The 24,845-nt window shown below is 33.7% G+C and overlaps 1 long non-coding RNA gene across 1 annotated transcript in view; it reads right to left on the bottom strand.

Annotated features, from left to right (window-relative positions):
- The window catches only part of LOC148126369 (uncharacterized), a 59,441-nt gene extending 35,279 nt beyond the window's left edge, over nucleotides 1-24,162 (bottom strand). The window contains exon 1 of the long non-coding RNA XR_015743186.1: nucleotides 24,028-24,162. This is a non-coding gene — a long non-coding RNA (uncharacterized LOC148126369). The remainder of the gene's footprint in view (nucleotides 1-24,027) is intronic.
- Nucleotides 24,163-24,845: the final 683 nt, after the last annotated feature.

Genomic DNA, 24,845 nt, shown 5'->3' with positions numbered 1-24,845 from the left:
AGCCCCAGCATGTGGCTCATCTGGGCTCTGCTCTGTTGTGCCCACCACCAGTCAGCTGAGCAACAGCTGGATAGCTCCACCAATCAGTGGGCTGGCTACCATTGCTGCCTCCTCCATGTCTACTGCTTCTGCTGGGAACACTGGAGCCTTCAATTAGGCAATTAGATCAGCCTCCCGGAATCCCGCAGATCAGCTGTTCTAGGTGGCGGGGATTGCCACCACCATTCACTGCTGCTGCCTATTGTCACTGCCACCTATCGCCACTGATGAGGTACACAAGTTTTTTATTATTCCAAACTATGATTTTTAAACCAAGAAATTACAATTTCAAAATGATATTTATAAACTGGATAAATTTTCTCTTTTTTTCAGTCATATTTCTTTTGTCTGATCTGTATTTTATGAAGTCTGCATTGCAGTATATGTATTTTAAAGCTCAGTTTTCCAAGTACATACTTGTAACAGGTTTTCTCTCAAAATACACTTTTAAAAATGGGCCAAAAGCTGAGAAATAATTAAATCTTGGTCAGTAGAATGTTTGGAGATTTAAATCATGTCAATTTAAACATAAAATCTATTCATTTCCCTCAGAGTTAAGAAGAAAACTAGAGACAGTGTTATCACCACCCAAGAAGACATACAAGAACTATGACAAAATCTTCTAAGGGAGTGAATGGAAGCAATTCTAATAGACAATCCATCATGATGTGGGCAGCTAGTAATGAATTAACTCCTCATTTCCACTCAGAATTCACACTGTAAGCATATATTTCAGAAAGATACAGTACATTCAATTTTTTTTTTCTTTTTGCAGAAACAGTATATAACACGCGTATGTGTGAGTGACCAAGAATGGGAGAGGAAGGCATATAGAGAGACGGAGACAGAATGTGAAAAAGTTTTTTTTTTAGTTACAAAACATGGTTATTATCTTCCCCATGTATTCACACATGTACACAAACAAACATACACACATGCACACAAAATTTTAAAACCTAATTCCATTTGATAGAATCCAGTAATATTCGAACATCAGCATGCTTGTTATTTATTCTACTTCAACCCTGAGAGCCATTCAATATACAATTTTTTTCAGATTTTTTTTTACAGCTAAATATGCAGGCACTCCTTCTCTGAAGAGTGATATAAATATGGAAATAGGGATTGCCGCCTCTTGTCTGCTGTTGGGGCAAAATTATGCTGCAGTGTCACATGTGTTTAATTTGAAGCTGATCAGCGTCCTCAACCATCTTTTTTGCATATCCTTACTTTACTATAGCTATTGTTCCTATGTTTGTCTTGAGCTCCTGAAATATGAAAAAATATTTTAAAAATGTGATAATTTATACATGCTGCTACCATGTGTATAATATATACTGAAAAAGCAGGTGTCAAATTATCTGTGAAAAAGCACAATTTCTTTTTGCAGCTCTTTGTTTATCCTTAACAACTTCAAAGAAAATAAAAAGGTTATTTCATTCCAATCAATCTTTAATCATGATAAATATTGGAAACGTATATTCCTCGTTATCTCTTAAAATCTACAAAACTGGGGAAAGGGGAAGAGATTGAAATATGAAAAGAAGACGAAATAAAAATTGACCTTATCGTAATGTGTTGTTTGTCATTGATGACTATCTTCTGGCGCAGGCTGTGAATAATACAAGTTGGATGTGGTTTAATGCAGTTCAGATTAATCACCAGAGCATAACTTGAGTTTTACATATTCAGCATGCAGCTTTTGGCTGTTTATTCTGTTTAGCATAGTTCTCATAGTTTTTTAGCTTGAACATTTTGATAACAAGTAGGACGGAATAAGACAAAGTGAATGACTGAAATAGCTGAGTGTGCCTTGAAAAATGAATGTTGAAACTGTCATGTGAAATATTAAAACTGAAATGAAATTGGAAACTGCATTTCCTTTGAATTTCCTCTGAAATTTCCAAATTTCTATGGTAACAAGCATTAAAATTGCAATATGTCTTGCAGGTACCTTTGACCTGGATGATTGATTGTGTCTTCGCTGACATATTGCAATATATTTTGGGGAACCCCTGAAGTGGTGTGGCAAGAGTTAGTACATTCCAAGAACTCTCTGACTCTCTACCTAACTACTTTTTTTATTTTGACTGATGAAGTTGCTTGGATGAGCAACCAAACATCTCAGATTAACACATTTTCATCCAGTTTCTGTGATTTAACCTGGATAACTGAGTCTTCATTGAAACACCCTGAGTACTATGTCCAGTTCTAAACACCACACTTAGGAATGATCTCATCAAGTTGAAGAGGATGACAGAATAGAAGAAACTAAAAGCTAGATCCTTTGAAGACAGATTGAAGGAGACAGGTATATTTAAACTTGAGAACAGTTACATTACTGAAAGGATATAGCACAGAAGAAGCATTTGTTCCTGCTATTCGTTCCAAAGTACACAACATGGAATAATGGATTTAAGTTACTGGATGGGAGAATTGCACTGAACGTTAGAAAAAAAAATCTTAATGATATCAGCAATTCAACAGTACCAACAATTCAAGCTGCTCCACAGGTTTGGTGAGTTCTCTTCATTGGACATGTTCAAGCAGAGAATAGAGTCACAGCAGCTTTAATATGGATTCTTTTTCTGAGCAGTGTTTTGAATGTGCAGGCTTTGTTTTCTAACTCTGTGATTCCCCATTATAATTCTAGATGCAGGGAGGGTGATTCTTATGGTGAATAAGTTACTAAGTAGAAAGGCTTACCTTTTCTATTCACTCTGCTATCATTGAAACAGATGTTCCTTATATATGTACCTTAATAGGCCATTTAAAAAGATATTTTCTCCTATTACCAGAAGACAGATAGCCATGAACTTGAGTGAATGTCTATCCATGTACAATGTAACGCCTCCTCAACTTACAATTCACTGCTCTTGGTACATTGCTTCACTATTTGAGATGCATTTTCTAGCAAAGAATTGTTGACTGACACTGCAGAGAGCAGTGAAGGAAGACTCAGCAATATCATGCCTCACTTGCTCTGCTGTGAAAGATCCAGTTAGAAAATACAAAGTTATTTGCAGCTAAACATTGGTTGTATCTTTAATTTACAGATTCCTGTTAAATATGTAATAAACTATATCAGAGATATAAATGCATTTGTATCTCCTATATCGGAGCTAAAAAAAAGGACTAAAATATTACTTCCAGCTTAGCAAGACGTTCCCGATTTTCATCTTATAATTTTTTTATGGATTCTATGATTTTTAAAAATTAAAATTCAGAAGCTGATTAAATAAGGCTGAGTTAAAATGTTACTAAGTTGTTTTACACCTTTAATGTATACTTTATTCATATAGGATGCATCACTGAATAATATTATCGTTGTCTGAGTTGTCTAGCTACCAGTGAATTTAATTTGAATAGACTTTCTGCCTAATGTAATTTAAGTCTTCAGCTTTTCTATTATAGCTGTAGATATGGATAACTTTATACTCTCCACACAATGGTATGCACACATACATTAAAGTATGGATGGATTTAACAGTGAATCAGGCTAATTTTAGAGATATCATTGGCATTAAAATTGAACAAAGTGCATTATTGATAGTCTATTTTTAATGCACAGGAACAAAATAAGCTGTATTATATAGAGTAAAAAAATACTAAATTTCTCCAGCCAATTGCTTTAAATTGTAACAGTTTTCACAGAAGAAATTCTTGGCCCTATTGAGATAGAACCTAGAATCTTTTGCATATAAAGAATGCACCATGTTAAATTGTTTGTAGATTAAATGATTTTTTCTTACATAACTTAGTGAAATGAACTAAGCAGAAATGATATAGTTAGTAAAAGTAACTTGGTGGAATTATATAAATAACAATAAAACTATCACATTTGGGCTGCACATGTCCAGACCATCATTAGACGGTAGCAAATCATTAGAGTTTTCTGCGTCTTTTGCTGCTATGCAGCCTATTGGAGATTCCCACTTCATTTATTGTAAGCCAAATAAATAAATAAACAAACAAACAAACAAATAGATAAATAAATGTTCTAGTTACTTAAGTAATTATCACATTGAGGGGCCCTTGGTGCTCTCTGAGCTTGCTTGTTTTCTTGCAGATGTTTCATTACCCTAACTAGGTAACATAATCAGGAGTGCTGTATGCTGTCAGTTTATATTCTGGTTACTTGCCTGTTTGTATGGGTAGGGATGATCTTAGAGATTATTTGGTTGGGTTGTTTACTAGTGGCTCTTTGGCAGTTTCTTGAGTGTGTTATTGTTGGTCTGATGTTAAACTTGGAGTTTAACGTTGGTTGTTAGTCTGATGTTAAACTTGGAGTTAATCTGTGCTGTTCAGGTTGCTGATTATTGGTGGGTGGGTAGGTGCTGGAATCTTTTTCTTTTGGGGGGCTGGTTGACTGTCTCTTTTGCATAGTCTATAGATGATGTTAATGTCTATGTATCTATTGATGTATCATTACATTACAATATCAACCTGTAATACAATTGAAAATCGAATAAATTCTAACCTACACCTTCATCTAATTAGCTTCATTCATAAATTATTCTTGTAAAGAAGATACAAGATCTAAGAGAATATTGCTTGTTAGCTCCTCTTCTAACATCATACAAGTTTCCTGCCCCAATTCTTATTCAAATTTACACTTACTATATAGATTTCAAGGCAAGGTGTGACAAAAGTTACTGATGTGAACTTACTACTCCTTTAATTCTATTAAAAATAAAATTATATTAATTATTAAGTATAAGTATATTAATAAGTATAAGTTATTAAGAGAGTCACAGAAAGCAGTAGAAAAATGAGTCTCAGTGAATTCTCAATTAAAAAGTAAAAAAGAAATTGATAGAGCAAAGTCTACCAATGATGTTTGGCCAAAACACACATACAATTACTAGCTGTCATTGAACAAACAAGGAAATCGTAATTTGCCCTGCTCTGGTATTTAGTGGCTACTTTTCAACTTAAAGGGCCCAGTTACATAGGGATCTTGTGTCCAAAACATGTGTTTCCAATACAACCCTACATAAAAGATAAAACAAATTTAATTGCTCACTAAGATATTTGTTTCTTAAGCAACAAAGCAACCCAAGTTGACTTTCCAATCATTTTGCTCATGCATTTTTCATTCTGAATCTATTAAGAAACATTATTTTGCTATTACATTAAAGTCAGCCTTAAAAATCACTTGCCTGCACTACTTCCTTTCCTTATGTGACAGAGATTAATGAAATGCATCACAGGTTGGGCTATTGTACAATTTACTATAGAAATAAATAGTAACACCAGAGAGTGCTGATAGATAAGTATATTTAATTCCTTGTGCTCATGGACACAGGCTATATATCCCACAACATTTTCACTTTTGAATTCCAACCCACTTCTTCACTGAATATTTACTATAAACTCTCTAAAAAGAATCATGGCACTTATCTAGTCCATAGAATTCTTGCTAAATTACAATTACTAACTCAACATTTATTGATAAAACAATTAAAAATGGGTTAGGAGTGATTTAGTAAGGAAAGGTAAGGTGCAAGCAAGCTCAGGCAAAAGAGTATTGAGAAAGATTTTGAAAGAGAAGAGGAGTTTGCCTGATATATACAGTTACATATTACTGACCCAGAATGAGGTCTCCTCTTGGATCTGTCTGTAGCATCCATGGATTACTATCTTCTGTCAGGTATAAAGAAATACATAAACAAGTGGCTATGACGCAAAGGCCTCTGCATTCTTGAAAACAACTAATTTGGATAGTGTCCCAATTAACATGAAAATCTGTAATAAGCAGTTTCCAATGTACAAATCAGTTTAATTGATGATGGTACATCATCCCACTTAGTTTCCTATTTTTCCATTGAAAATCTTATATGAGCAGATGTAGATCTTTTTCAATTGATTACATGCTAATTGTGTGTAGCACTAAAATTTACATAACAAAAATATAGATCTATAAGTATATACTTCCATTATTATTTTAAACAATTAACTTTAAAGAAGATAAAGAAGGGTTTTTTTTTCCTCCTTTAAATTGCTTCTAATAGTTTATAAATACTGACTGTTTCACTGAAGCTGTTATGGTTTATCATGAATTTAAGACCTTCTAAAGTATGAATTATTGATAGGCTCCAAGGAGCAATGAGGGCTCATCATCTAAATATTTATTCAGTGTGTTTCCGAAAAGATATTACTGACCATAAATGCTCCAAGTGGTCTATTGTGGGAAGAGTTACAGACCTTCCTTGAAAACAAAACTATGACCTAGTTTTTGAGCAAAATGCTATATGAGAAGGATACCATATAAACTTTATACATACATACATACATACATATTACTATATATATTACTATATACAATACTATATATTTACACACACACGGCATCTTTTCACAATTTCTAAGTTGATATATATCTATATCTATACCTATACCTATTTACATCTACATCCATATCTGTATGTATGTGTGTATGTATGTATGTATGTATGTATGTATGTATGTATGCAATGCATTACAAGGTCATTTAAAGATAGATAGATAGATAGATAGATAGATAGATAGATAGATAGATAGATAGATAGATTTTCTTTCAAGCAGATACTCTATGCTTCGCACACAAATCAAACAGCAATAGAAACACAACGCCTTGTAATAGAAACCTTTCACTTTTCCAAATTGTTGCATCTCAATATGTACCATTTCCAAAAAGGTAAGACAACCAAAATACAACATCTTTGAAAGTGTCAAATACAGATTAATGTGAGCAGTCACGGGATGCAAATCACAGGGATAGGCTAATTTCTCATATGTCCCATCAGTCTGAGCTAGAGAGGACTTCTATTGTTGTGGTGGACAACTAATTGAAAATATAAGTTTCATGTATAAGTTACATAAGTATTTGTATGGCATTCAGCTTTGTTCGGGTATTTTCCCACGTCTCTGTAGTTGTGCTTTTAAAGTTGTAGCAACGTTTCGGCAGAAACTCATCTGCCATCATCAGGCAGATGATGGCAGATGAGTTTCTGCCGAAACGTTGCTACAACTTTAAAAGCACAACTACAATGACGTGGGAAAATACCCGAACAAAGCTGAATGCCATACATGTAAGTACCCGCGAAAACTTGAGAAAACAAATACATAAGTATTTGTATATATAGATGTACCTTTAGAATGGTAATTAGTTACACAAACTTTTGATATTTGAATATTTTATATATAAATTGTGGTACAGCTATACTTGCAATAAAATCTACACTTCAGGCTACCAGAAGGTGGAAAAAAGGACAACTTATAATGATCACATGAGTAAACCATTTCTCCTAAGGAATGGTGTCTTAGCTAAGAAAAGAGATGTGTAAAGAGCAACATGATACAGATTCATAACTGTATTCATGGAATAGAAAAAACAAATATGGAAATTTGACTTTCTCCCTCAAAATGTTAAATCCTAGAATCAATACAAATGAATGATAGAAAGTTCACAACAGAGAAAAGCTTGTTTACACAGATGGTTACCAACTTGGAGAGCTTTAAGTGGAATTAGGCAAATTCACAAAGGATAAATCTATTAGTGGCTAAGACTATCAGGACAAATATGCTTTTCTCCATGAAATCTCATCACAAAATTGCTTTCTTTTTTCTAGGGCTGTGTAGAAATCTAGGGCCAAAGATAAAAATGTGATTTAGTGTGCAGAGTGTCACACTGTACATAGTCTTAACTCATTTGTTTATTTTTTCACAATTGCCTAGTGATATTCCAAGCAGAATATTAATAACTACCCCAAATCAGTGATGCCTTTATATAAATGATAAGGCTATAAATAACAGTGCTGCAAAAAAAGTGTACAACTATTTACTAGTAGCAAAGAATCAAACAAACATGAATACAATTAAAGCTGATGAGTTGTTGATTTTATAATTTCATTTTGCATATATTTTTGTTAAAGAACATGATTTTCTATGAGAAATATAAATTCTTCTTAACTCAAAATATGATTCACAAATACAGTTTGGTTTCCTAGCAATTAAAACTCTCATTGGCTTTACAAGAAAAAATGGCTATTCTCAGTGCATATATGAAAATTACTAGTGATGTGTTAGTCTTTTATTTGCACAGTCGAGGCTGTGGTGAAACTTTCCTACTATAACCTATATTTTGTTCTCTGGGTGGTGGATGAATGGATATGAATGGATATGAATGCATAAGTGCACCAACATGCCTACCGTCTCTGTCCTACTGTTTTTTTTATTTTTTTTATATGTACCCATTTCATGTATTCATAACTATGTATATACTTATACCTATTATCTTGTAAGAGATTGCCAAATCAAAATAAAAAAATACTGTAGACCATAAAGATACTTAAACATATAATTTAACAATAAAATATGTAAAATTAGTAAAAAAATATCTTTACATCATTTGTTGTGATGCACTCAAATGTCTCATAGATAACATGTTTCTTTTGTTCATTTAAGAAATATTTTAAAAAGAAAATATGATTTCCATAATATGAATTTGTATTTTAAGAAATAGAAATAAATTGAAAATAATGGATGAATAAAAAACACCAGAAATGTTTGGAATCTGAAACTACCATCCAAAAATAATATATTCTGATTTATAGCCTTGTTTTTAATATCTCTTCTCATTCACATCAGATGAGTATATTCTGCACTAGCCTCTTGCTACTGGATACAGTAGCATTGTACTAAAATTTGTGGGATTTCTCGCCACTATACTAAAAGCAACCTATTGGCCATGCTGACTCAGAATTCTGAGAGGTCTACTTCCAAAATATCTGGAGGTTGCAGGCGGTTGTTCTATGCCCACAGGATTCTCTCTATAACTCATATTCACTTTAATAACTAGCATCCAGCCACATTACTTATTAATTTCCTGCTTTAAATTTTTAGATACAAGGATAAGGAATCCATTTGGAATTTGAACCTTAAAAGTTTGGAATATATTTACATACAAAATAAATATGAAGAACTTTCAATACTAAACTAGCACAAAAAATTATCCTTCAATTATTGTACTTCAGTGCATAATGTGAGGCAGTTTTCTTATACAAACACATAATGTAGGTTGTAAGGAAATTTACATTCAGAAAGGAATTTTAGAGAAATAACTAAATATGAAAAAATATTTCCCAAAAATACAAATGTGAGGGGAAAAACATTTTTTCCCCTTTGCCAGTGTAAAAACCTGTAAGCTCAGAGATAAGATTTGTATGTCTGAGAAATCCAGCCATAAGTTGAAGGTCAACAGACAAAAGTTTGCCAGTTATAGATCTGCTAGAAGTACAAAAATTATTGTAGCTTTCCACTCTCTTTTGCTTCTATTAGCTAAAACATCTTGCTTTGTCATAATGCTGAGTGTGTATATTCTGTAAAGAAGAAAAATGACAACATATATTTTTATTTTTAATAACAGATAATGAATAGCATATTCAGCAAGGTGAACTTAAATTCGTATTTTGTATTGATTTTCCTTCCTTTTCCCAGATCCAATAAGAAAGTAAATAAAGTTATGAAGAGACAAACTAGATTTGCTCATTGTTTGCATTCAGAACCAAAGTTAAGACATTATTTATTTGGGTGTAAGTGCATGCAAGAACCATCAATACTGCTATTTTATCCAGTCCTGCACTGCAAATCTGTTGTCAGCAAGCTCTGAACAACTTGGAGCCCTTGATGTCTCAGCTACAAAATAGAGGATTTACTATTATTATTATTATTATTATTATTATTATTATTATTATTATTATTATTATTATTATTATTGTTGTTGTTGTTACTACTACTACTAAAATTACTGACTTAAGTCACTGTCTAGGTGGTCTACTGAAGCTGTCATTTTATTTTTTTATTAATTGAATAAATCTTAAATTGATTATTAATTGTTCATAATTTTGTATGGTGCATAATGATGAGACCCATTAGCTAAAGATTAGACTCAATATATACTGCAGGGGTCCCCAATCTCCAGGCGATGGCCCATTACTGGGCCTTAAGCTTCTCTGAACTGCACAGGCATACATCCCCATTCCCACAAATGGAGCTGTGCATCCCTGCTTGTCCACTGCATGCGGGGAACCATCTCCTGCCCCCCACACCGCCAGTCCACAAAGCCAGAAAAGTTGAGGAACTGGGTTTAGATAGTGAAACAAATAGATTTTGCTTAAACCATAGTTAGTGATCTAGTGGGGTGCAATGCTAGTTGCCTTCTTGTGTTGCACCTTGACAGTCAGTTGGCTGTCAGACATCTTTGTGGAACTCCTGGCTCTCTAAAGACACAGCAGTGGATATACCACCAATCACCACCCTGTCCTTGAATGGCTGGGTGGACTGGATATTAACATCTGAACCACTGTAAGTCCATATATTTGTCATATGCTAAATAAGTAAAATAGTTGTCTAGCCTCATGAAAGCTTTTCCAAGCTACAAACTACTGATTTAAAATATGATTCCCATTAGACATTATGATTCCCATTAGCCAACAAAATCAATTTTAAGGACTTTTTAGCCCCCCACACTCGCAAAAACTAAACAACTAAACTAAACAGTAAGCAGAGGTAAAACCATATTAACTTTAGAGAAGCTTAGATGTGTATTTTGTGAAACTAAGAAACGTCAATTCCAGTATATATAAGAAACAGTCAATTCCAGTATATTGGAATACACAATATTGTCCTGCCATTTCTAAGCTATCACTTTATGAGTGCAATTGCTGAACTTGATACAAACTGTTTCCATTAATATTGTGAAAAGGAAACTAATTTTTGACTACATAAATGAAGTTTTGTTATTATATTTTAGATTTTTATGTAGATAAGTGAAAGTTTTCCCTAGAGTGATATTTTTGTTTCAGACAATATCTGCTTTGACAACTGACATGCCATGTTAAACAGTGTTAGAAGGACATATCTAAATTTCTGTGGCAGGGAAAAAATTATGAGTTAAATATAAGGTGTTACAAGATGCAAAGGTTTGCCTGAGTTGAAATTGTATTTTTCAGCTTGCTGTTTGGTTTTGAAGAGAAAGCTAAAAGTGCATGAAAGAGGAGAAAAAGTAAAACAGAAAAGAAAGAAAAAAATATACACAAGTAGCTTCCAAACTTTTTCAGCAGTTATAAATACAATTATAAATGTGTCTCTTACTATATGGTTACAACATAGCTCTTTTCTTTCTATAATCTATTCTTTCTAATGATTAAAACCACAAATCCTAACTTCATTTTTTAATAGCAAAAGGTTTTCCAGTCATTTCCTAACTGGTTCTTCAATTTAATTGTCCTCTCCTTTTTATCATCTTACATTAGTTTGTAATAATTTCAATGTGTATGTCCTCTTCTTCTGCCCACTACTTTCACTTTCTCCTAGGTTATTACATTATAGCCTTTATATTACTTCATATCTCTATATTTATAATCTGTATATTACTTTCTAACTTTATATTGCTTTCTAACTTCAAATTACTTTCTATGTTTATGTTCTCCTTTGACAGAGTTATTGCTTGTAGGTGAGGGGAATGCTATAGATATGATGCACTTGGCCTTCAACAGATTCTCTCATGATATTATCCTAAATAATACAGTAACATCAGAGCTGAATGGCCAGTCTAGACCAGAAGTAGAGTGGAGTGCCATAGGACTTTGTCCTTGGTCCTATGCTATTCAACATTTTAAAATATTACTTTAATGAGAAAGATGAGGGGAAGTTATCAAATTTGTAGATGACACAAAGCATAGCTAATTGGCTAATATTTTAAAAGAGACAATATTTTTTAAAAAAAGCCTAGATCAAGCCTAGATTAAGAAATCAAGCTACCCATCAGAATCAACATACTGTTATATGACTTATCATTCAGTAGGGTTGGCTACCACCTGAAATATTATTACCTCCTTTGTTGAGGTCTTCAAATAGAAAGTTGACCATATGAGCCCTAAATTCACTTTCAGCTCTATAGTTCTATTGTTGAATATATGAGAATATCTTGGAAAGTCTATTTTGTAATTTCCTTCCCCCATTGAATAAAAAACAGCAAAGAAAAAGGAGGTTATTGTCAAGGAAAATATTGATTGAGAAGTGATACATTTTGAGATAATTTTTTTTTTTAGAAACTGGAGCTATGCAGATATACAATAAATTGTAAAAAGATTACAAGCCTAGATTCCTACTTCATAAACAACTTTATAAGTGGTAATCAGCATTTTGAATTGCACTTATAACTGGAAACCCAGTACAACTTACAAAGCATAACTATTAAATGGGCTCAATGAGGAATGCTGATAATTGCTTTTGTTGCTTCATTCTTCAACTGCCACATTTTTTTGAATGGTTTTCAAAGGCAATTCATTGCTGTAGCTTATATGACTAGTGGCCAAAGCAATCTTTTCTAAAAAGGTTAACATTCTCTAAAATTCAAAATAAAGATTCAAGAGTCTGAAAGATTTTATATTGTCCTTGTTATTGACAGAAGAAAGATGGGGTTTGTTTTGTTCCTGTGTTAAGAAACAAAGTGAGAAACAGTAGACTTTGGGGCAAATTATTCATACATTAACACCTGCTATTTATCTGCTACACATTTACGTGACCTACATTTGACTGATGAAGATGATGACTACAACAATCTTTTTAAAGTTGCCAAATTCCCATGTCATTGTGGAGTACAAAAATTGGTTTTATTGTTGGTTTTATTTAAGAATATCACAATTTAAAAGAGCAAGTTATATATAGGATACTTGCAAAACTGAAACCATTAATAGTACATGGACTTCCCAACAATACCACAAATCTTGATTAATGTATAAGGAGATTCTCATTAAGTAATGAAATGGAAAAGCTGCTACTCCAATAATCGTTAGGCTAATACACTTTCCTTTTCCCTGCAAAACATATTAGCAAAATGGACTATAGGCCAAATCATGCATTTTATACAAAGTCTGTTTGATCTATCTTATCTGTGACTCATTGGAAGGAAGTCCCTCTTATAAGACATTAATATTAATGCAGATCTTTGAGCTCTTTCTGCCTTTGGTTAATTAACTGAAAGAGCAGCAGAGTCCAAAATCAATCTTTTTAAAATTTTATATCATAACCTTTCTTCAAGTACAATCAAGGTTCTTCACCTATATATTTGATTTGGAGGTTATTCTTGTAAACTTTGACCTAGATAGTGCTGATAAGCAAGTCTTTTTCTCTGGATCCAGAGATTAACTAAAAAAGAGTTCAAAAATCCAAGCCCAGTGAGAATCACAAGAAAATATTGTTGTTTAAATGAGATACCTTATGAAAAAATCTTTGCATAGGTCATGTCAGTGGAGAAATCTTCAGAACAAGAGTCATTTTACCAGACCTCCATACTACATGAGATATTATAAAATTAGGTTTTTATTATTTATATTTATATTTTATTTTTATTTGCTTTTTTTATTAAATCTATATGCCATCCATTCTACCAAGTGATAAGCAAAATATTCACACTCTGATATGACTATCTATGTTGGCTAGTTTACAAAATTATCCAAATTATCTTCATCCATTGCAATCTTAAGAACATTGAATTATCTAGCAAAAAATAAGAATCTGGACAGTTAGTAATTGTTTATGTGAATTATTTATGAAAAAGTATGGATGTTTCTGAAGGTTGTATTTATGCAACTAGAAAAGGATAATTTTCTGAGGGAATCAGGGGTGGGATACGACAGGGTTAACTACCGGTTCGGGATTTACAAGCTTCCCTGCCCGCTGTGAGCCACGCACCTGTTAATCGTCATTAGCATGCTGCTGCCAAGAAGCAGCCTTTGAAACAGCCCTCTTTTCTTGATTTTTAACTGCAGCTAATGCCTCGTTCGGCAGCTGAAGTTGAAAAATCAGGAAATAAAGATCAGGTAAGAGCCCAGGTGGGTGGGTGGGCAAAAACATCAGCAGACATAGAACCAGTTCTATGTTTGCTGCTCTTCAGAGCTACTGGTACTACAGAGGTGGACAGAACTGGTAGAAACCCACATACATTAAAATGCTTTGAGAAACATTTTGGTTGTGCTATTTGTCACATTCCCAAGTTCTTTCATTCCTACATCTTATTCCTTGATTTTTGAACTCTCTCTCTCCATTGCATGCCTAGTCTCTCTACACATCACACCACTCTCTAAAGTCATATAACAGGCATTCATCACTTAACTATGGTAATTAGATCCAGCAACTCTGTCACTAAACAATATGGTTGTAAAGTACAATGTAACATGACAGGCTATCCATGTTGTGATTGTTAGGCTAATCTCACAGGGCCACAGATCCCAAGGCCACAGATTGGAAACTGGCAATGAAGGTTGCAAATGGTAATCAAATGACTGCAAGATACATTGTAACTGCAAGCTGGTTGCCAATTTCTCCAAATTGTGATCATGTGACTGTGGGATGATGTAATGGCTACAGCTACAAGGCCCTGTTGTAAGTCCCTCTTGCGTTTAGCACAAATATAACCTCAGAACTTGTAAGAATCTGTGTTTACAAATGACTGCCTATTACTAAAAATGGTGGAGAGTTTTATCTTTTGTCAAGCTAACAAACCCCTGAAGCCCTGCAGGACTGAAAACTGCTGAAAAACAGACTGTATATTAAAAATGTCTGGCTTCAGCAGTTGAGTAAAGCATTGAGTGGCTTTAGGGGTTTGTAACTCAAGCAAATCCATCATTTTCAATAATAGGCCACCCATTTGTATCTAGAGGTACTTCTTAAATTAGACATTCTTAACCTGTGGATTGCCTATATGTGTAATCATTAACTTCATTTCTAGACTGTCCAACTGCAAAGGACCTAGATAGAAAACAACAGATAACAATAAATAAAATTTAAAATAACAATACAATTAGATACTCTCAATCAACTCAGTCTGAAACATAGTGAAATAGGATTGTTTTCTTTTTTCTTTTTTGTAAATTTTATTTGAGTTTTCACAAAGAGAAAAAAAAATACAAATAAAACATCTTTTTTGAAAGCAGCATAATCCCGTACAGACACAAATTCAGGTTCGTGCTCATTTTTATATTCTATTCCATATCTTATTACTATTTTACATTTTCTGCATAGCTTCTCCCCTCTTTTAATTTTCTCAATTTTATTTTAATTATCTCATCTCAATTCAAATCATTGTATTTATATTTTTTGTCTGTCCTGTTTCAATTATCTATTATCTTTTCTCATTAAACAAAATTTCTCCTGTAGTTACTGATTGGAGTATGACACCTTTATATCTTTTCCATAAAGTTGTAACATTCAATATAATACATAACTTCCATTCGGATTCTGCTTGGTACATTCTTAAAATACACACTGTATTCTTAAAAAAAGAAAAAAAATATAAATGTATATAATTAAAACAACATTCCATTCCAAGTCAATTCTATCATTAATATTAATATTCATTAAAGTCTTAACATCTTTAACATTACTTTTCAATTACATATACTTCTATGGGAACAATTATAAGCTTTCCATAATTAATTCCCCCTCCTCTTCACTTATATTTTATAAAACATTAACTAATTAAAATGTTCCCGTTCCTTCCTAATTCAATTTTCTCATTTATTTTATTTCACTTGTTTTATTTGCAAACATTTCACTAAATTACACTAATTTATCCCTCATTTTAATCATACGTTGTTTCCAATTTTTTAAAGTTATTTCTATTACTGCTGGTGGTCTCCGCCCTCTTCACCACCTCTACGGGGTGGCTTAGCCCTGAAACCAGCTGTCTCAGAGCACTCCAGCGGCGAGCCCAGACAGAAACTGTGCAAGATCGCAGATCTCTGTCTATCGCCGAAGCCCTTCAAACCGGAAGACCCTGGATTCTTTTCATTTGTTTTCCAAATGTTTGGAGATACTGTCCTCATTTCTATCAGCTGTGTACCTCAATAAGGAACAAGGAGTTTCTTTAAATAGCAGGATCAAATAGGCAGATTCCATATTCAAATAGAAGCAGGAAGTGCGATTTCCATTTAAACTTATTAAGGAATATAGGACTGGTTTGTAAACACAGGAAATCTAAGAGTTAATAATATGTCTTATATTTTTTTAATATCTATATGTGTGGAGTTTTATTTTCCACTTTAAGCAAAGACAATATTCTTACCTGGAACATAGAAGAAAATAACTGAATCCAAAATATTTCATTTGAGGCAACAGTGAGAAAATTTTGAAGAAAAGACTTTGTAACGGAACTTCTACCGTGTGAAATTCTAGTATTAAAATATACAGTGATTCCAGTTACAAAACTTAATTGTGAACCTTATGTAAAGAAGGCTTTCATTTGTTGATTCCTTACATATAATTTTCACACAGATGTTTGCTGCCGTAAAATGTCCTTTGCATTTGTCAATGATCAGGCAGCTTTCTAGTAAAAACAGATAAAAGCCATTCTTGAGTAAACTCAAAAAAGATGTATTTTGCCAGTGGCTTTGAAGGGAGGCCAGGTAATTTATGTCTAAATATAAAGAAAAAACCCCATAAAAACTGCCTACCTGCCTAGGTCTGCTTACCATATGTAAAGACTATAACTTTTCACACAAATGTAAGCTTTATAAAATGTGGGAGAAATACTCTATTTTGTTCTTAATCCAAGTCAATTGTATCAGGTATACATTCTGCAAAACTGGGAACAGTATTAATGGTTCCTTTGGGTTTATACAAAAATATAAGGAAAACCTTACAAATTAACAGTTTATGTGGCATCAAAAGAAAAGGGTTTTCCTTTTCCTGTAGTTGTTTATGTAGGAGTGATTCTACAATGTACATAATGTGATTTATTCATTTCTGAAGCAATCATGAGATCCAGTGTTTATTTCTCCAAGAACTGTTGGAAAGGTTAGCAAAAGTCTGGTAAGTTTATGCTTCTCCACTATATTCCAGATATTACCTTAAAAAGTCCATAAGTGAGTACCCTACCTTTTTTTGTTGTTGTTAAGTAAAGGCAATACACATTTACCTTTGTATGCTTTTAAAATTAAAAAACTGACTAATCAGCAACCATCCTATATAGAAAAATGTTTAGTTTCTTCCTCACCATTCTGATGAAGATTCAGATTAAATTCTCTTAGTGTTAGTGTGAAAAATATTGCCTTGGTAATTTAAGGAGCAAAGAAAATTATTCACTTTCACTATTTGCCTGTAAATTCCTACCATCTTTTATCATTTTGCCAAGTTAGGCAAGAAAGCTAAATGCATTCAGTCTTTTTTTTTTAATTAAAAAATCCAGGAAAGATGAATAATAAATTATTCAGTAATAATGAAAAAGACTCATGTCTATGGATATTTTCAGTCAGAAGCTTAGAGCTTCTGGAGCATGGGAAACTACCAGAGGACTGGAAAGGAGCTGGTATGACTCCAATCTTCAAAAAGGTGGAAAAAAAATTAGATCTACAGTCTAATCTGCCCACATCTGGGAAAATCCTGGAAAAAATAATCAAGGAGTGGATTTGTGATCACCTAGAAACAAACATGGCAATGACTGGAAGCCAGCATGGGTTTATTAAAAATAGATCAGGCCAGACCACATTGCCTGCTTTGACAAAGTGACTAAATTAGTGGATTAGGGAAATGCTGTGGACATAGTTTATTTAGATTTTAGTAAGGCGTTTAACAAAGTAGACTACAGCCTAGGTAAGATAAAACAATTGGAATAGATAGTGGTACTTCTATTTCAGATGGATTTGCACAGGCTGACTAACCACACTCAGTGTAATTCCTCTATGGAACTACATCTACATGAAAGGAAGAATAGCAATAGCATTTGAACTTATATATTTTACAGCCCTCTCTAAGCAGTTTACAGAGCATATTACCCCCAACAATATGAGTCCTCAGAATGTTACTATTTAACATCTTCATTCATGATCTAGATCAGGGGATAAAAGGAGAACTCATCAAATTTGCAGAGAGCAACAAGCTGGGGAACTAACACTTTGGAAGATAAACTCAAGATTCAGAAGGATGTTGACAGACTTGAACACTGAGCTTATTACCATGGTAATAACCATTTTGATATCTCTCTCTCTCTTCCATCAAGGTAAAGTAAATTGTTTATCAAGTTTTGTTTACAATCTTGCAAGCAAAAAAAATTGTGAACTTCATTTGACAGCAATTGTCCTTATAAGACTTTGTCAAGGGAGTTTCTTAATGCCACACTGTTTCTGCAAGTTACAGCTGCATGATGTAGTGTAAAATGTATGGTATATGATTTCATAAGGGCTTTAGTTTTACTGAACTAATTTAGTATATGAAGGAAGCCAAAGGCAATAGTAAAATAAAGTATCATTTTCTTCCAAACTACAATTCAACTTGCTTACCTTGAGAATTAACTTGGGTTATTACTGAATTTGATTTTATATCAGATGTAATCTATATCTTAAGTTCCATATAAGATAACAGAAAGCATCTACTAATTAGCCAAGGAAAAGCAGATAGCTAGAATACATTTAGGAGTATAGATAGCACAACTTCGGTATCTGCTGATATTGTCATACCTATGCCTATTTTGTTATTTATAATGCACTAATATTCATTCATTCATTCACTTGCTAATTCATTCTTCACATAGACATCATTCTCATGTAACTTGACTCTGGACGAAGTACAATAGTAATATGGTGTCTTTGTTGTCCAGATGAATTTCTTCTTGTGGATGGGATGCAAAAGGAGGGACAAAAATGAAATATGAATGACAAAATTTAACATATTTTTATTTATTTTAAATAATTAAATAGAATTATTAAATTATCCTGTAGTGAGTTGTTCCACAGTAAGTTGGCTGTGGTGAGTTGACTGTGGTGAGTTGGCAATGGTGAATTGGCCACAGCAAGTGGCTGGGGCAAGTTGGCCCATTCCAACATTTATGTGCTTTAGATATTGGATATTAAGGACATTAACTTTTACATAGAATAAATAATGCATTGGAACATTCCTTTTCAGAAGACAGTATATTGATAGGGCTTGAGACTTTTGCAATTTTCTGCATGAGCTTATTTAAAGTCACTGACAGAAAACACTAATAAGATACACACACTGTGCTTCATGTAGGCACTCAGCAATAAAAGCAGCAGGGAGTCAGACATTTTTAAAAAATACAGTTCTTTGACAAAATAATAAGAAACTAAAGAAATAATGGATAAAATTATTTGAACAATTAAATACACCAACATAGTATGCTCTTAAAAATAACAATTTCACTTTTATAGCTACTGGATTTTTCAATTATATAAAATGGAAACCACTTCACTGCCATACTGGAAACTTCATATTCATTGTTTGCCCCACCCGACGCAATTTTATACTGGTGTTATAATGTAAGAATAATATTACTGAAATCAATTGCTTTTTCAAAAATAATAAAGCAAACAGTATTCAGTGAACTCAGATGATAATGTTATAAGGAATGAGTCAATCAGTTTATTTTCAGCCCAGTCAATTTTACATACAGTTATTCATACAATTATATTCATAATTGCATTCCAGAATAATGTGTATTTTTAAAAGCAACATACTTGTAAAAGTAAGTTGGGCTGCATTTTCACACAAAATCTATGCATGTATGTTCTGGAACAATAAAACCTTGTATGCAAATTTCTAAATGCACTTTACCCTATTATTTGAAAAGATATTTTAAAAAATTGTTGAGTAATGAACTATGTTGCAAATGGGGACAATCGAAAAGCATTCCAATACATCAAAGCCTTTTCTAATGGAGCCTCTGCTCTTAGAGCTTGATTTGTGATATAAATACTGCATGTGGAATAAATGAAAATTTAATCCAAGTATTGAGCGCACCCACAGTTGGAAACTCTGTATTTTATTGGTCACTGATGGTGAGCACTTGCTTCCCAATCAATGGAAACAGTCAGGACAGAGTGCTACAAACACTCCCAGCTGGAATATATGAAATAACATGTGAATAACCTAGCATGTGTTACTTATGTTTAAATCTATGGATATCAATTTGTTTTTTTTTTTAAAGAACACAATCTCCTCTAAAAAGAGAATGTGCATATGTTCTCCTGTTTCTGTTTTAATTTATGGTGTTAGTGGGTGGCTGTCATTGAAAGGGAGAGAATTATGACAAATGAGGAACATTGAGATGCATTTATATTTATGGAATGTCTCTGTTACTATGTGTACGCTTGCAAATCTTGTTCTTAAGCTCTATTTCTGAAAGCAGGTCAGAGTCTGATTAGTCTGCGCTGTCTGTGCTGTTGCCTCTTTTTCCCTCTGAAGGGCTAGAGTTAGAGAACTGCTACCACCTGGTTTGCACTTGTAAGAAAACAGCACAACACTGCTGTTTACAGAGACACTGATGATCAATTTTGTCTCATACATTTTTAAAAACTGTATTGGGAACCAGAATCAGCAGTCCAGAGATAAGTTTCTTTCAGTTCATTCTATTCTTATTGAGTATTTAGGTGAGGCCTTAGAATCCAGGCAATCACTTCCATATTATCTGAACAGAAATGTTAAAACTTGAATGTATTCAGTTAGAAATTAAATCACAATACCACAAAGAATTTCTTGCAGGTTTCTTTAGTCAGAACTGCACTGGCTAAACCCTAAGCAATGTGGAATTATTCACACAATATGTCCATGCACTTTTTAAAATAAATAGCAGCTGTGAGGAAAAAGCTTCCTGAGATTGGGGACCATTGGAGTGGATTTTAATTCTTTATCCCCTTTGCAGTCTTTAGGCAGACCACCCTCTCTTACAGATGTTCTTAATAGTATGATAGTGTCTCAGGCATTAATGGAATCTGTCTTCCTAATATAAGCAATGTTTGCACAATGAACCTGCTTTAACCCAGTCATTACTGTTATCCCTATGAGAAGGGATATAGTGGCAATAATCCCAGAAGCAAAATCTCCAGCAATGATAGTGCTGCAAGTTTATGAGAGCCCTCCTGTCCCTTACTATTTCACACTGGGAACCAATGATATATACTTGTTAATATAAGTAGCTGCATGGCTATTGCACACATACATCAGTAAGATAGTGTCAGAATAGTGTTGGTGTTAACAGCCTTGTCTTCATTGCTGCCCCTTGTGTAAAAAACAGTGATTTATTGATCATCATGTTGTGATGTCTCTAGCAATCTTAATGGAAAAGCTCCTTCAGATCTCTCCCATGTACTCATTTAGTCCTCATTTAACAACCACTTGTTCAAAATTGTGATAGTGCTGAATGAATGGTACTTAAACCATCCTTGAAGTTCTGGCCATCATGGCAATACCCCCCCTCCCCAGTCATGTCACTGTGGAGCTTGGCTAACACTTACAATGGTTGCAGTGCCCTGCAGTCATGTGACTGCCATTTGGGAGGAAAGCTAGCAGGGAAGCCAGTAGGGAAGGTCACAAGTCACTCCAGGAAGCCATTTGCACTTTCCCCCACCCAGCAGCGGCCACCACTGGCCTCTGGCTACCTGCATACCCTTCCTCATTTGCAGCAATCACATGCCTTCCTGATGGCCTTCTTACCACCTGAGATTTGCTTAACAATCTGCAATCATTGCCAGGATTGCTATCACTATGTGGACTTCACATTTTATGACCTCATTGCTTAGTAATGAAAATTCTGCTCCCCAATTATCATTATAAATTGCAGCGTACTTATATTGAACTGTGTTAGCCACCAGAAGGCAGTACATAACCAATTTTATTCTGTTTGGAATTTATCAGGTGTACTTAGCCATAGACCCTACTATAGGGTTTTATCTGCCTGTTAAGAATTAAACCTAAAATCTTTGTATTTTAAGTGACTATATAGTTTATCAATTTAATGAGTTGCTCAGTAGTACTGTTGAAGTAGCACTGTAGTTGACATTTTTGGTTAGCATAGAGAAGATTTTCAGTATGTAAATTGTAAGAAATATTTTTTTTTAAAAAAAAGACTTTTCTGCAGTAGCTATATTTTCCCCAGTTCTCCTTTAATAACAAACAAATTTGTTTTACCAGTATATTTTACCAGTTTACCATTTTACAAGTCACATATAATAGAAGAGATTCAACAGACAGATGCAAGTATATAAGTTAGGGAGAAAAATTATTAGCAATAACTTTTCTGGAAGAAAAAGATGGGAAGGTTTAGACCAGGAGTGTCAAACTTGCATCATCATGGCAGCATCACATGACATATTGGGACTTTTTTCCCCTTTGCTAAACTGGGTGGGGGTGGGATCAGCATGTGATGCATCCAGCCCATCGGCCACAAGTTTGACAGCTCTAGTTTAGACTGAGCATCATTGCAAGCTGAGACTCTCAGTCCAGTTAATATAGACCAAGCCAGTATGAGCAAAAGAGCAGAGCAGCTTAAAGAGTAATTCTGGATTTTCCCTAAGATATAATTGTTTAGTTTCCCTTGTATCCACCAACCATAGTTGATCCCTCTTCTGTTGTTTTACCAGAAACATGTAACAGTATAAATAAACTATGTCCACAAAGGGCCAAGGTGACTTGTCTCACCTGGTATCTCACCATAGTTGTGATGCAAGATCTTTCTAAGAAGGGTCAAATTTGCTAGCCTAAGATGCCAAACCTCTGACAGAAACATTATTCAGAAATTAAGTCACCTTCCACCTTTAATGTCATACCAAACTAAACAAATAAAATGTGAGAAATTGCTTTTTCAAACAGATTTTTAGAGTCTTCACTTTAAAATTCAAATATGAAACTTTCTGCATCAACACCACATAACTTTTTAAAAAACCTTTTGCTGAATAATTTTGAGGCTCTAGGGGTAAATTTTTTCTCTTATCCTCATACCAAACAAGGTACAAGAGAAATATTTCAAAAACAATTGCAGTGAAATCCTTGAAGGCATTCAGCTGATGCTTTGTAGAAGGTCTGCCCTTAAAATGGCCATCTACTCTAATTGTTTTCATCCCATTCTGCCAAAACAAAAAAACAAAAAATGAAGCAGCTTCAATCATTTTTATGTTTCCCTTGACATTCTGCAGATAATTTTTTTAACAGTTAAATCTCATATCTACCAATGATTTGATAACTTTTTCCTCAGATCTAAAATTGCAAGCTCAAATCAAGTCATGCCATATTTGAACTGAATCAGAGCTTATCTGCATCGGGCTACTGGTTTCAAAATGCTTACAAACAGAGATGTATATTTCTTTTGTTATCTGTTTGCCTTTTGAATAATTGCTATTTCTTTGTTCTTTTGAAAGCACTTTCCACCAAAATTCCCATTACTGTATTTCTATTTTGCCTGTTTACAAAACTTTGTGCCTTGTTCTGCCTTTTGAAGAAGAAAGTTATCAGCGAGACAAACCATGAATTAATTAAAATTCCCAACCCATCCCCACTTGTGCTTCATGCCTCATTGAAAAATCTGCTGTTTGCTTCTAGAAAACATCTTTTCTTCTTGGGTGGCCAGAGGTGGATATCAATAACTGTTGTTTTTAATCCCCTCTTCTGTTTATGTGTTTCCAGATGCTTTCAATAACAATAGCAAGTTAATTATCTTTAATTTCTATGTCAGATGTGCATATTTTTAGCATACAGTGCAACTTCCTATCCTTTCTATTGCTTCTGTTTCTTCTGACCAAGGGGGGGGGGGGAAATCAAATATATGGAATAAATAAATTACAAACTCAATTAAAGCATACATAACATAAATATAACTTATATGTACTAATATAACACTTGAAAACTGAAATTTATTTAAACATTTGAAACAATGCAGTATAAAGTAAGGTTTTCATTAGCTTAGAAGTATAAAGAGGCTACATTTCTGTAGGGTAATACTTAGCTACCTTTTCCATCTTTTTCTTAGTGAACGATATGGCATTCCAGCAACATGTGCTACATTTACACAATCCTTTCGGTAAACATGGAGGCAATGTTAGCTACTTAAGTACTGCACATAAAAGCATTTGATTTTCAAGCTCAGATAAAGCATGGAACAAGTCTCTAATCTTTGAAGAGATTTGCAGATGGATCAGCTTCTAAGTGAAAACTTACCTTTATTTGTCCAGGTAAACGGATAAGTAATGGAAAATGGATTTAAACTTTTAGACAGAATAGTTCACATTCACGCTGAACCTCAAAGCTCTCAAAACTGAAGGCAGACCAGACATTTTAAGTGTTATGCTCAAACTGAAGTGGTTCAATTATTAACAGACTGGACAGAGTCCAAGATTTGCTGCATCCTTTCCAGATTCATTTTAGTATTTTGATAAGCAAAACAAAGGAAGGGCAGCTAACTATCCTACATTATAATTTCATGTAAACTTTGGGTTTGATTAGATTAATTTTATAATTCTTTTAAACACTGCACATCTCTAAAGTCCCTTTAAAAAAACAGATGGCATTTTGAGATAGCAATAGCTAATTTAGAATCAGAAATGGCATTGTTAAGAAATGTTAGTGTTTAGATTTCGGATTACTTCCCTAAAAACTTTGATGTTTTTTTAATATTGATCAAAATCTCATATCATACATTTTAACACAAATGCCTCTGAAAGCCAGTGTTTCTTCCATACATCACACTTAAAGGAATTTTAATCCAACCCTTCATCAGAGGAAGAATGCAAAGCCTGTGACCTCACATCTACAAAGATTCCCCTCTTTGACTTTTGTTGCAAGTCTTTGTTCGTTCTGAACCTTTGCTTTCTTTCTTTGCAGATTCTGGCTATCTGCTGATATTCTGCCTTAATTGTACATCCTTCTTTCCATTTTTTGTACTTGTCCTTTTTTCTTTCAATTTGCCAGAGAGATCTTTGTGCAGTTATGCTGGTTTCTTTTTGGATTTCTTGTTTTTCTTTCTCAGTGGTATTGTG

Source organism: Pseudonaja textilis, chromosome 3 (assembly GCF_049901715.1).
Source record: "Pseudonaja textilis isolate UNSWEBS1 chromosome 3, rPseTex1.2, whole genome shotgun sequence".
NCBI classification, from domain to species: domain Eukaryota; kingdom Metazoa; phylum Chordata; class Lepidosauria; order Squamata; family Elapidae; genus Pseudonaja; species Pseudonaja textilis.
The sequence above is the reverse complement of the archived record's forward strand: the minus strand, read 5'-3'. Positions and strand labels throughout refer to the sequence as shown.